Here is a 13746-nt window from a genome sequence, read left to right on the forward strand (position 1 = left end):
CCACCTGGAGCTCCAGAGGATTTAGTTGTGATCCCAGGTTTATTTCTTGCCAACCTTAAATTTCACCCTTTTGGTCCTTGATTTCTTTATTGCTAATATGCAGAGACTCAGTAAATCAGTGTCTATAAAATTTCAGTCATTTGTGTGCCCCCTTCATGATATTTGTCACATCATTGTGCCAACTGATTATTGACCTGGCTATTTCTTTAAATTAGTTCACCTTTTGTAAAACTTTTATTTTAGGTTCAGGGGTACACGTGCAGGTTTGTTCTATAGGTAAACTCATGCCACAGGAGTTTATTGCACAGCTTATTTCATCACTCAGGTATTAAGCCTAGTACCCATTAGCTATTCTTCCAGATCCTCTCCCTCCTCCCACCCTCCCCACTCCACCCTCCGACAGGTCCCAGTCTCTACTGTTCCCCTCTACCTGTCCGTGTGTTCTCATCATTTAGCTCCCACTTATAAGTGAGAACTCGTGGTATTTTGGTTTTCTGTTTCTGTGTTAGTTTGCTAAGGATAATGGCCTCCAGCTCTGTCCATGTTCCTGCAAAGGACATGGTCTCGTTTTGTTGTTTTCTTTTTTAACTACACAGTATTCCATGTATATGTACCACATTCTCTTTATCCAGTCTACCATTGATGGGCATTTAAGCTGATTCCATGTCTTGGCTATTGCAAATGGTGCTGCAGTGAACATATATGTGCATGTGTCTTTATGACAGAACAATTGATATTCCTTCGTAGTGGTATTTCTGCTTTCAGGTCTTTGAGGAATCACCACACTGGTTTCCATAATGGTTGAACTGATTTATACTCCCACCAATAGTGTATAAGCATTCCTTTCTCTCTACAACCTCGCCAGCATCTGGTGGTTGTTGTTTACTTTTTAATAATAGCCATTCTGACAGCCATTCTGACTGGTATGAAATGGTATCTCATTGTGGTTTTGATTTGTAATTCTCTAATGATCACTGATGTTGAACTTTGTTTCATACGCCTGTTGGCCGCATTTGTGTCTTTTCGAAGAGTGTCTTTCATATCCTTTGCCCACTTTTTAATGGGATTGTTCATTTTCCTGAAAATTTCTTGTAAATAAGTTCCTTATAGATGCTGGATATTAGACTTACACCATACACAACAATCAACTTGAGATGATTTATACACTTAAATGTATAAGTGTGTAAAACTATAAAAACCATGAAAGACAACCTAGGCAACACCATTCTGGACCTAGGAACAAAGATTTCATGACAAAGACACCAAAAGCAATTGCAACAGAAGCAGAAACTGACAAATGGGATCTAATACAACTAAAGACCTGCAGCAGCAAAACAGAGTAAACAGACAACCTACAGAATAGGAGAAAAGTTTGCAAACTATGTGTCTGTCAAAGGTCCACCTATTTTTTTTTTAACCTAGCATTATTCTAAACAAAAATACTCATAGACTCATGGGTTTGCTGTGCTCATTGTATTTTCCCCAAACATAGTAAAAATCAGCACTAGAAAGTAAAATGTAAAATGTCTGTCCATCCCCCTTGTCACTTCTATTCCTACTGTTTGGGACCCCTATACCTGAAGATTCCATTTCAAGCACAAGTTTGTAGCTTGTCGAGGAGACCAGAGGGTAGAGGACGGAAGTCCTCCCTTTGTGCTTCCTTCAGTCATCACAGATTTTTTTTTTTTTTTTTTTTTTGAGACAGGGTTTTGCTCTCATTACCCAGGCTAAAGTGCAATGGCGAGATCTCACCTCAAAGCAACCTTCGCCTCCCGGGTTCAAGCGATTCTCCTGCCTCAGCCTCCCAAGTAGCTGGGATTACAGGCATATGCCACCACGCCTGGCTAATTTTTTGTATGTTTAGGAGAGGTGGGGTTTCACCATGTTGGTCAGGCTAATCTCAAACTCCCGACCTCAGGTGATCCACAGATGTTGGCCTCCCAAAGGGCTGGGATTACAGGTATAAGCCACCAGCACCCAGCCACAGATGTTTTAATCACAGGCCTCATGTGGCCTGGCCCTGCTATGGGGACGGGTTTTCTGGTCTGCTGAAAGAGGAGAGCTGCCACAGGGCCAGCCCCATTTAGTAACCAGATGGGTTCCTCCTGGGTTGCTGGGGATGGTCATTGTCATTCTAATTTTGCTGAGAAAGACATTGTCTGAGAAATATTAACTAATATGCCACAAGAAAACAAAACAGATCTTTTGACAATTCCAGTACTCTTTCAACTATTGGGTTAATGCAAAAGAAATTGCAGTGGCTGGTACAATTTCTGTAATCCCAACACTTTGGGAGGCCGAGGCAGGAGGATCACAAGGTCAGGAGTTTGAGACCAGCCTGGCCGACGTGGTGAAATCCCGTCTCTACTAAAGATACAAAAAATTAGCCAGGTGTGGTGGCGGGCACCTGTAATCCCAACTGCTCAGGAGACTGAGGCAGGAGAATTACTTGAACTCAGGAGTTGCAGTGAGCCGAGATGGCAGCATTGCACTCCAGCCTGGGTGACAGGGTGAGACTCTGTATCAAAAAAAAAAAAAAAAAAAAAAAATTGCAACATTTTGCCATCACTTTAATGGCAAAAGCTGCAGTTACCATAAAATAGTGGCATTTTAATGGCAAAAACCACGATTAGTTTTGCACCAACCTAAGATATCATAGTGGGTCCTGAAGTTGGACATTTTGGGGTGTAGTCTTTATCAAACCAGCTCATGCATATATCTGCCACATTTGCCAGTGGGTAGGATCAGTATTGAGGAATGAGACACAAGTTTGGCTCTTTTTAGGGGTAGAAAGGGTATAATACCATTCCTTCCCATCATAAGGGGCACAGCTGACACTCCCATAACAAAACACAGGTTAACAAGAGAAAAGCGTAACTGATTCATGTCATCAAAGTTTTACTGATACAGGAGCCTTCAGAAATGAAGACCAAAGGGAAAACTGTCCACTTTTATTTTTAGATTTGATGAAGGGTGGACAGCTCTGTAGAAATGTGATTGGACAAAGAGAGAATAATGTAATAGTAATAGAGTGGGAAAACCCAGCAAGTCCTGTCTGCTTCGGTTCTTCTTTGTCTCTGTGTGATATTTGTTCCTTCCAGATAAGAAGCAGGATCCTTTTCGGAATGAGGATCTTATTACCTACTATTGAACAAGAGTAGGGCAGATAATTTCTTTATGACTAGCTCCTACACAGAAAGGTGGGGGAAGATTAAAGTAATATTTCTAGGTCGTCTGGTTGGCCCTGGGGGAAAGGGGCTCTAGTCTCTATGACCTGATTTGGGGAAGAGGCATTCTGGGTTCTATGACTTGCTTCAGGGGAGCATGAAGGGCAACAGACAGAAGGGCAGGAGAAAGTCAGAGCCTGGTTCTGAGGCTGCTTGCAAGGCCTTCCACTGTCCTTTAATTCAAGGTACTCAGCATGCCAAAGTGTTAGGATACTTTTTCAGAAACAGTTTCTATGATGAAAACTCCATCCACTGATGTTCTAGCATTTCCATTTATCAGTGATAACAGTAACAAACTCCCCTGTTACTTCTTTCCTCACACTATCCCATTTATAGTTATTAGCTCAAAATCCCGATTCCCCTCTAGTCAGAAACCATGTCTTTCTTAGTCGCTGCGTTTGCAACTAATAAGAAGCAGGCAATTAGAAGCAGGCCACACAGTAGGCTCCTAATAAATCTCCATTTAATTAACGAATGGCCCCTTACCTCAAGGACCATATAGACCAGAGTGTGTGTGGCTGGAAGGTAGGATGGGGTAGGCTGAGACAAGGGGCAGAATTTACCATGGTGCTCAGGTGCCGGCACAGTAGGCAGTGGATGAGTGAGCCCTTCAGCCTCTTCATCCCTGTCTCTTACATCCTCTGCATGGAGCAGGCTGTTGCCACCGCCTGGGTCCATTGGTAGCGGTGGTTTCCATCTGTCCAGATAGAAGAACAGAGCAGAGCAGTGATGCATTGATTCCATCCAACAAATAACTGTTGCCAGCCAGCCCCATGCAGAGCCCCCTGCCAGGCACCACAGAGGAGGCAACCGTAACTCAGCCCGGCACTGAGTCCTGAGTGCACAAATGCAGCAGCCCGGGCTTACCATTTCCTTGCTCAGTGTTCTTTCCACAACAGCACTGCCTTCCAAAAGTGATGCCCTAGCTGCCAGATTTAGGAGGATTCTTCTAGCACTATGCATGAGGAGGCGGTTGTAAGGCTGGTTGCCTCGCCAGGAGTTCGAACACGCCCATCTCCCTCCCCGCTTGAAGATTACGTTATCAGAATATTCCCATCACCTAGCTCCGCCTTGGAAATCACCTCTGCACTTGGCACCTAGCCCCACCCTTGGAAATCCCCTCTGCACCCGGCACCTAGCCCCACCCTTGGAAATCCCCTCTGCACTCGGCACCTAGCCCCGCCCTTGGAAATCCCCTCTGCTCCCGGCACCTAGCCCGCCTTGGAAATCCGCTCCGCACTCAGCATCTAGCCCCGCCCTTGGAAATCCCCTCTGCACTGGGCACCTAACCCTGCCCTTGGACATCCCCTCTGCACTGGGCACCTAACCCCACCCTTGGAAATCCCCTCTGCACTCGGCACCTAACCCTGCCCTTGGACATCCCCTCTGCACTGGGCACCTAGCCTGCCTTGGAAATCCCCTCTGCACTCGGCACCTAACCCCGCCCTTGGACATCCCCTCTGCACTCGGCACCTAACCACACCCTTGGAAATCCCCTCTGCACTCGGCACCTAACCCCGCCCTTGGACATCCCCTCTGCACTCGGCACCTAGCCTGCCTTGGAAATCCCCTCTGCTCTCAGCACCTAACCCCGCCCTTGGAAATCCCCTCTGCACTCGGCACCTAACCCCGCCCTTGGACATCCCCTCTGCACTGGGCACCTAGCCTGCATTGGAAATCCCCTCTGCACTCGGCACCTAACCCCACCCTTGGAAATCCCTTCTGCACTCGACACCTAGCCCTGCCCTTGGACATCCCCTCTGCACTCGGCACCTAACCACACCCTTGGAAATCCCCTCTGCACTGGGCACCTAACCCCACCCTTGGAAATCCCCTCTGCACTTGGCACCTAACCCCACCCTTGGACATCCCCTCTGCACTCGGCACCTAGCCCGCCTTGGAAATCCCCTCTGCCCTCGGCACCTAGCCCTGCCCTTTGAAATCCCTTCTGCACTCGGCACCTAACCCCGCCCTTGGAAATCCCCTCTGCACTCGGCACCTAGCCCCGCCCTTGGAAATCCCCTCTGCACTCGGCACCTAACCCCACCCTTGGAAATTCCCTCTGCACTCAGCACTTAGCCCGCTCACCGAAAAGTCCCACCTACCTACCAATAGCAGCTCACCCCATCCACATCCTGTTTCTCCAAATCCAATCAAATGCCTTCACTCCCTATAAAACCCCACTTCTGAGAGGGGTCAGGTGCGACTTCCCTGGCCCCTCTCCCCGGGACCACAGAACCTTGCCTGGGAGCTGAATAAATTGGCATCTAATTTTCTTGTGCTAGCCTCAGTTTCCTCGTTTTTAACTCAGCAATAAACCTACAGAGAATAAACTTTACAGAGGTACAAAGAGTTTTCTGCTGAGATGTACTTACACAGGTACCTGCAGTATGCTCGGTGTGAGGGTGCAATGGAAGAAAGACCCATCTTCGCCCCAGGGAGCTTACAGTGGTAGCTGTGTCTGTAGGCCAGGTCAGATGGAGGAGATAAGAGGGGCCTGCTCTGTCTCAGTCAATAGTCTAGACAGGATGTGGGGTTAGTGTCTGGGAAGCTGGGAGCAGAAGAGCCACTGGCAGAGGGAGGGAGGAGCAGGTGTGCAGGAGCACATGAAGTACTTGGGATTTGGGGCTTCAGTAACCTATGGCTTCCTGGGTGGGTCTAGTCATGGGATGAGGCACTTACCCTAATGTAACAAGCCCACATGTTCCTTCAGCAGCCCCTGACCTTCTTTGGACCAGCAATCGCAGTGGGCATGAAGGCTTTCTGCTTTTTGTTTCCTACTTTCAGCAGTCTTTTCCCATTAGGTTTCTGCTCTTCAGGCTACAGGAGCACCAAGGTCTGTTTTCTGAAATGTGTGTGCTCACTTACAGTGGGTGAACCAATGTGGACACAACTGCCTGAGCGATTCCGAGGCATGTTCAGTTGTCCAGGCAGATCAAGGACAAAGAAACAGACGAAAGAGCTTATGTGAAGCCTAAGTGATGATGTAATAGTTGGTGTACAGCAGAGTTTCTGAACTTCAGCACTGCTGACATTTCGGACCAGATTCTTTGTTCTGAGGGTCTGACTTGTGCATCACAGGGTGTTTAGCAGCATCCCTGCCTCCACCCAGTACATGATAGTGAGCACTGCCCCACCTGTGACAACTATAAATACCTCTAGAAACTTCCTGTGTCCCCAGGGTGTGTGTAAAATCATCCCCTGTTAAGAGCCACTGGGATACTGGCTTAGAGTTTGAGTTCTGGTTCTACCGTTTGCTAGCTGTGTGAACACAGGCACTGTCTTTAATCTGTGGCTCAGTTTCTTTACCTGTAAAATGGGAATAATAATACCTACCTCATAGGATTGTTATGAAATGAGTTAATATGGGTAAAGAACAGTGTCTAGCTATAGCAAGCACTCACTAAGTACTGGCTATGGTTCTTATCACAGAAATAAAATGTAGATAAAATGAATGGTCAAAAAGACTCCTCCATAATTACTCCTTGTGGTACAGAAATAAGAAATTTAATTCATTTATTTTCTGTCCTGCTTATTTCCAGTAAACCATTAGGTAGTTTAAAACCACACACATTACTGGGCAATTTAAAACGGAGTCAGATTAATAACCATTAAAATTGAAGGAAAAACTGAAGAGGGAAAAGTTAATTCTGTCAAGAATTCAAAATCAGATGGAGTGTTCACTTTAGCAAGTAACAGAATCCTGAGCAGCCACTGCAAAATAAAGACACAGCCAAGAAAACTCACCATCAGGGCCTCCAGGAGAGATCAACTTTTTTGACCAAGTCCAAAGGAGCTTTTTGTCAAGTGAGTCCTAACACAAGGTCTTTGAGTAAAGAAATGGATGTTTCACCAGCAGTTCTAGAGACAATGTTTACATGCGTCCTGGATATGGTTCAGCTATGTCCCCATCCAAATCTCATCTTGAATTCCCATGTGTTATGGAAGGGACCCAGTGGGAGGTAATTGAATCATGGGGGCAGGCCTTTCCCATGCTGTTCTTGTGATTGTGGGTAAGTCTCATGAGATTTTATGGTTTTTAAAAGGGGAGTTTTCCTGCACAAACTTCTCTTGTCTGCCACCGTGTGAGACGTGACTTTTATCTTCATGGCCTCATTGTGATTGTGAGGTCTTCCCAGCCACATGGAACTGTAAGTCCGATTAAATCTCTTTTCTTTTGTAAATTGCCTAGGCTTGGGTATGTCTTTATCAGCAGCATGAAAACAGACGAATACATGCCTCATCTATGTTCACCAGCAATAAAGGCTTATTTAAAGCACTGCAACCATGCAGCTCTACTCTGGCCAAGAATGTGCCTTAAAAAAGGAACTCCCAGCCCTATCACCAAAGAATGAATTCCCTGGTAAATCCCACCCCGTATGTAGCAAGCTGGAGTTGGCAAGAGAAGCAGCCTCTCTCTCCCGGCTGCCTGGCTGAGCTGCAGGTCCTGCTCCAGGGAAACTGGCAGGGCTGGTCACTGGTTACCATTGCCCACTGCCAGCTGCCTCAGCAGTCCAGTCCCACTCTCAGGTTTTAGCCACTCAGTAAAGGGAGCCCCACTGTGAGATGTGGCACTGGGACTCTGGAGCCAAACTCTTCCACTGCTCTGTTCTGAATGGCTCTCTGAGGAGAAGTAAGAGAAGGAGGCCAGTACTGAGTGTGTGAAGTAAAGGGACTACAGAGTGAAGGCTGAGTACTCCAGGCCAAAGGAAAACAGTTACCAGGACATGATGTATGGTGAGAGCAGAATCTTGCCTTCTTAACTTCACTGTGCCTCAGTTTCATCTTCTGTAAAATGGGGATAAAACTGATCTTATGGAGTAATTGTGCAGATTAAGAGAGTTTTATGTATGCTGGGCGCGGTGGCTCACACTTGTAATCCCAGCACTTTGGGAGGCCGAGGCGGGTGGATCACGAGGTCAAGAGATCGAGACCATCCTGGTCAACATGGTGAAACCCTGTTTCTACTAAAACTACAAAAACTTAGCTGGGTATGGTGGCGCGCGCCTGTAGTCACAGCTAGTCGGGAGGCTGAGGCAGGAGAATTGCCTGAACCCAGGAGGGGGAGGTTGCAGTGAGCCGAGATCGTGCCATTGCACTCCAGCCTGGGTAACAAGAGTGAAACTCCATCTCAAAAAAAATAAATAAATAAAAAGAGAGTTTTATGTAAAGTGCCTAGAGCAAGGCCTGACACACAGCAAACATTAACTATTATTATGGTTAATAATAACACTCAGCACTCTTGTGTACATCCTATATTGAAGCAACACATCTCCTTGAGCGTAGGGGATAACAGGAAAGGTTTCTGAACCTTTTATTCACTGCGTAACCCTCTGCCTAGAGCCAAGTAATGGGACCAAGCATTTGTTTGTGGCCTATTGGAGGATCCCTAAGCATGGGATACTAGTGTCCACTCTGCCACTAACTGATACCCTCGCCAGTATGGCCTTGGGGAAGTCCCTGCTCCTCTCTAGCCCCTCAGTTCACTCACTATAAAATTAATTGGTGGGTCTAAAAATTTGATTATACATTATAATCACTTGAAGACATCAAAAAAATGCAGATTCCCAGACTCTGCCAATCAAATCCAAGTTTCTGGAAATGGTGATTGAGAATCTGTATTTTAGTAAGCTCTCTAGAGGATCATGATGTTCAGTCAGGTTTGAAAGCCACTGGCTACATCAGCTCTAAGGCCCCTGTCAATATTCAGGTTCCTAAGATACATTAATTATAGACTCATGGAGCAGAAAGGAGCTTTGAGTGGTCATGTGCCTTAGAGGACCAGGCCAGATGGCTGCTTTCCTGTGGAAAAGCTATGCTAGGGCTCTGGTAACACTTCCAGGGTTTAATTATCTCTAGCATTAGAAAGATACACTTTCTACCTAATCAAATGCTTCACCTCAGCAATTTACCTGCCACTCTGCTGGCTTTGTACTTAAGGGTGTAGAGAAGGGCTGGTCAGTACCCTGTCAGTATCGCCCTTCAGGTACTTGAGTGCTGCTGGAGGTCAGACTAGACCGGACATATTATTACTGATGAAAATGTCTCTTGACTTTGGCCCTTCCTTTTCATTCCATTGCAACTGCCCAAGTTTAGGCTGCTAGCATGTCTTGTTTGTACCATGTAACAACTTTCTTTTTTTTTTTTTTTTTTTTTTTTCGAGATGGAGTCTTGCTCTGTCACCTGGGCTGGAGTGCACTGGCACAGTCTCAGCTTACTGCAACCTCTGCCTCCTGGATTCAAGGGATTCCCCTGCCTCAGCCTCATGAGTAGCTGGGACTACCTACAGGTGTGTGCTACCACACCCAGCTAATGTTTTGTATATTAGTAGAGACAGGGTTTCACCATGTTGGCCAAGATGGTCTCAATTTCCTGAGCTCATGATCCATCTGCCTTGGACTCCCAAAGTGCTGGGATTACAGGTGTGAGCCACAGTGAGCCCATGTAACACCTTTCTAATTAGTCTTCCGACCTCCAGTCTCTTCTGTATTCAATCTTCACTGTACCAACAGCTATTTTCCTAACCCCCAACCCTTCTCCTGCCCAATAATCTTCCATGCCTCCCAATCAAAACGAAATCCCTCATCTTTTCGTCTGAGGCCTTTCAGAGCCTCATCCATTCTCTACTTTTGCTTTCTTAGCTTATCACATTTCTGTTCTATAACTCCCTCAGGCCAAGAGCCACCTTGGGCTACAGTTTAACTTCGCTGAATTTTTTTGACAGGTTTTCCAAATTTGAATAACCATGGAAATCCCCTCCCCACCACTGAGTATGTTTCATGACAAAATACTTAAAACATCTCATGGATACTAAGTAATTCACAGTATCTGGGAAACACTCTCTCTGCCTTTCCTTCTGGTTGCCAATGGCTTAACTATCTATTCCAGGAGCTTCCCTGGTCTTGAACTGCAACTCAGAATAACTATCTAATGTCGTCATGCCTGCTACCTCTCAATCTGTTTTTATTTTTGTTTTATTTTTTATTTTTTTGAAATGGAGTCTTGCTCTGTTGCCCAGGCTGCAATCTCAGCTCACCGCAACCTCCACTTCCTGAGTTCAAGCGATCCTCCTGCCTCAGCCTCCCAAGTAGCTGGGATTACAGGTGCCTGCCACCATGCCCAGATAATTTTTATATTAGACGGAGTTTTGCCATGTTGGCCAGGGTGTTCTCGTACTACTGACCTCAGGTTATCCGCCCACCTCGGCCTCCCAAAGTGCTGGGATTACAGATGTGAGCTATCATGCCTAGCCCAATCTGACTATTTGTAAATACTGAGAAGGCTCTACAGAGATATGGAACTGGAACACTCCACTATCCCCACTCTCATTCCTTCTGTGTCTTCTTTCCTGAGCTGATACCACATTTTCTTCAAGAGTTGAATTGTTCAAGGTCTATCATGATTTAATTAAATGAGCATAGTTGACCATTCAACCATCTTTGTTTTCCTAACTCCAAATAGCCTCCCGAAGCAGGTATGTATCTATAGTATCTATGTCTCCCGGGGCGACTCCCCATTCTTGCACTTGGGACCGACATTAATGGTGAATTACAGCACTTGCCCCGGGACCTAGATGTGATGATGAAGACTCAGAATCCAACTCAACACAATTCCCCAGGCAGACTTTATCCATCAGTCAGAGTTGGCACACAGTTGAGACAGTCCTGCTTATCATCAGTAACCTAGTTGATTAGCTAATGTGTTCACTAGAGAAGCTCTGTTTCCATTTCAACTCCCTTACGGAACATATAGTTTCTAGTTACATTCTGTCTGCTCTAAGCTTTTCAGGCTAGAGGACTTGGGTTGTGGGTGAGGATCTGTTAGTAGCCTAATTTGGCATATAAATTGGAATAAGACTGCCAAGGTCAGAAACGTTTCTCCTAAGAACCATCCTAGACCATCATTTGCCTCCCGTCTCTTTCTCCTGCCAAAGCCCACAGAAATGTCTGGTGAGATAGCTGGTCTTTAGCCGTAAGAAAGAGCACTGTAGAGGCTACCAAACAAATAACAAACTACCCGTGGAAGGATGAAACTCTGGGGCAGGCAGCAATTGGAGATGCCTTGGATGTCCCAGAGCAGCGGCAAGGTTTTCCACTTGGCCTCAGGTGATGGAACCATTTGCAATGGAAGGACTGATATCTTCGGTCAGGTAACAGGCTGCTCCAGTTTCTTCTCTCTCCTCCTCCCCCTCTTTCTCCTCTGAGTTGATCACATTTCCTTGGTGATTTTCATGCTTAGTCATTAGATCGTAGGGAACAAGTGTATACCCCACTGGGACCTTGTCCATATAAACTACTATGTACTAATTAATGTTTTCCTCTGCACTGCATCGTTCTTCCTCCCTCCCTGGCACAAGCATTTATTTAACACCTACTGTGTGCTAAGTGGTAAGCACTACTATAGAGGAAAAAAAAAAAGCCCTTGGATTCTGTCTGGAGCCAGAATCATCTGGGGATGCTGTATATGAAATAGAAATGCCACAGCTCTTATTAGCAGAAAAACACACTTCAAATCACTTCCTCTCTTCTTGGTTTTTTTTTTTTTTGAGATGGAGTCTTGCTCTGTCGCCCAGGCTGGAATGCAGTGGCATGATCTCAGCCCACTGCAACATCCGCCTCCCAGGTTCAAGCAATTTTCCTTCCTCAGTCCCGGCAACTGGGACTACAGGCGTGTGCTACCACACCTGACTAAATTTTTTGCATTTTTAGTAGAGACGGGGTTTCACCATGCTGGCCAGGTTGGTCTCAATCTCCTGACCTTGTGATCCACCCACCTTGGCCTCCCAAAGTGCTGGGATTACAGGTGCGAACCACCACACCCAGCCGCTTCCTCTCTTCTTTAGGCTTCAAGAAAGCTGTAACTGAGTGGGAGAATGTTGAAAGCCTCACGGCTAAAATGACAGAATTCCAGGGAATTCTACAAAATCATGAAGCGCCTCCGTCAGATGAACACAAGCCAATTATCAAAGCTGGGAAACTGTAACGAGAGATCGGCTGAACACTTCCTAGCTTTGACTTACTGCCAGACATTGTTCTCACTGTGTTCTATTTATTAACTCCCCAAATCCCCACAGTAATGTTATGAGTTAAATATTCTTAGGATTATCATTTAAAAGACGAGAAAGAGAGGCACAAAGAGGTTAAACAACCTACCCAAGACCAGACACCTAGATAGTGGTAGAGCTAGGATTTGAACCATATAGTCTCATCGCAGAGTCCTAAACTGCTGGAAATGTGTACATTTAAGCAAAAAACAAAAAGTACTGATTCACGGATTGGAATGGAGCGGGATGAGTCATAACTGGGTGGTGCTTTTTATCTCAGTATGTTAGGTCAGTTAAAGACAGAAGGGTTTTGATAGATGAGAAGCTCCGAGTGCCTATCCCATACTTTAAGGAAGGCCTCAGAAAGGCCAGCTGCTCCCCTAGATCCCCCCACAGCTCCTAGTGTCCCCTGGCAGACAGCAGACTGGTGCCAGAGTAGTTTCATGTGGTTGAGTGCCAGACATGCAGACAGATCTGCATGGGTCCCTTTATGTACTCACATACTGTATTTTTTTTTTACCAGAAAACTGTGATATAATTAGTACCTAGTGCAGCAATATCGCTGGTCCTACAAGTCTGAAGCCTAACTTCTAGAATGGACTCTGCTACCTACTGTCCCTTGATTTAGTTGTTTGCAACTATAATTTATTCAGTGAATAATTTTGAGACTTCCCCCATGCCAAGCAACATGCACTAATTCGAATTCAGTAGTTGCCCCAAGGTACTATTTGCTGGTGGTGACAGACAGATAAAGGGATCTTCATAAACATTTTTGCATTTGTGTCCTCCAAGTGTGCCGGGGAGTAAGGGAGGGCTCAACCTGTCCCTCTTCTCGATGAGTCTGTGAGCAGCAAATGAGATCACATGGGGAAAGTGCTTTGTAAATAGCAGAAAGTGAGAATGGGGTGTATGAGGAGGTGGGGAAGTTGGGGGGAGGGCGGGGGGGGGGAAGAAGCAGGGGGAGGGGGAGGCAGGAGGGAAGGAGGGGTGAAGGAGGAGGGAGCAGGCGAAAGGAAAAGGAGGTAAAGTGAGGGGACTTCAACTGGGAGCTGTCTGCCTTTTCTGGAGAGCTTGGGCAGGCAGCTGCCAAGCTGAGGGCTCCATCCGGGGCTGTGAGCCTGAGCAAGGCCTCCCAGAAGGGAGGGAACAAAGCCTGAAGCTCAAGGCTCAGGGTTCCCAGCAGGCCAAGCCCAAACCCTACCTTGCCAAACTACCCTGGGCTCCGTCCTAGTGGGAGCCTTAAACCCACGTTACATTGCTTGAGACTAGGTGCTTTCACAGCTCCCCAGGCACCCAACCTCTTCAGGATCCCAGCTTGAACCGTGACAAAGGCCAAGTCATCCCTCTATTGTGAAGCCCGATTTCTCGTGAATCCCCTTCTAGAATGATATCTCTGGGAAATAGTGGCTCGAGGTGACGCCAGCCACCACCATTCTCTGTACTGAATCGCCACCTAGAGGCCAGTTCTAGCCCAAA

Source organism: Saimiri boliviensis, chromosome 11 (genome assembly GCF_048565385.1).
Source record: "Saimiri boliviensis isolate mSaiBol1 chromosome 11, mSaiBol1.pri, whole genome shotgun sequence".
Classification (NCBI taxonomy): Eukaryota; Metazoa; Chordata; class Mammalia; order Primates; family Cebidae; genus Saimiri; species Saimiri boliviensis.